The following is a 1189-nucleotide window of genomic DNA, read 5'->3' as shown; positions in this document are numbered from 1 at the left end:
TCTCTTCCCCCCAGTCTCTCTCTTCTCCCCCCAGTCTCTCTCTCTCTTCCAACAACAACATGCCCTCAATAAACCCTCGGCACCACCGGGCACTCCAGCTAGTATGGCATAAATAAAGTAAACCCACAATATTGCTAGAAGGCCAGTCAGGACAGTAGAATAGGAAAACATAAGAACAAAATAGTAAGAGGTATATTAAAACATTTTTTTAAAAATCCTTCACTCAAAAGATGATAAACTTGTTTTTAATAATGTGCCAGGTAATGTAATAGAACCAGGAATGGGCAGTATAATTAGAAATGTTGGAGAATTCGTGCCAGGCACTAATGCTTTAGACTGCACGCAAAATTCGTGCTCACTGCTCAAAGAAATGATTGGAGCCCTAATTCAAGTCTTTCAAGTCTCCAAGCTCATTGGCATTACACTTAATGGGTGGGCCAATATCAGGTGCAGTCTAATCACAAGTCATGATTGCCACAAGCTTTTTCCAGTTCTCAAAGGGGAGGTTCATTGATGCTGCAGAATCTCATTCTCAGCATTGCTGGCTGTGCAGCTGCCTCAGCAAGCAGCAGCAGCTCAAGAAGAGCCGGAGGACTGAAGCAGCTGTGTTCATGGCAGATCCATGCCCCAGGGAGAGAGCCTGCAGATTCTGCAATCAAGCATTGGAGACTTTGGTGTTTGATGTGGAAAGACGGAGGGCAGTGCTTTATCCGACAAGTGGCAGGAGGCCGTCGCCGCAAGTCTTCCGCACCACGTGGAGGGAGGTAGCGCAGCACGTCTCGGGCAGCACTGTGGTCCCCAGGACCCACACACAGTGCAGGAAGAAATTTAATGACCTCACTCAGGTGGTCAGGGTAAGTGAATGCTTCAACAAATGCTACATACCACCAGCTGAACCACAGTCTTCACACACTGCCCAAAGCACCACACCCTCAGCACTCACCCACCAACAATCTCTACCTACCAACACTCACACCCACATCTCACACCTTGCATACAATGACAGCTGTTCAACTATGGCAGGCACATCACCCAAACACATTGCTCCACACTCACTCACACACATTCCTTTCTCTTGCAGGCCAAGGTGGATCACAACAGGAGGGAGCAGGAGCACACAGGCACAAATTCCAGGTACTGTTGGATGTCAGGCTGAGTCTGTTAATAAACTAGAATGATAAGCTCGATG

The sequence above is a fragment of the Somniosus microcephalus genome, chromosome 2 (assembly GCF_052327205.1).
Source record: "Somniosus microcephalus isolate GS21.2 chromosome 2, FLI_Smic_1.0, whole genome shotgun sequence".
In the NCBI taxonomy this organism is placed as follows: Eukaryota; Metazoa; Chordata; class Chondrichthyes; order Squaliformes; family Somniosidae; genus Somniosus; species Somniosus microcephalus.
This window is presented reverse-complemented; position numbering follows the sequence as displayed.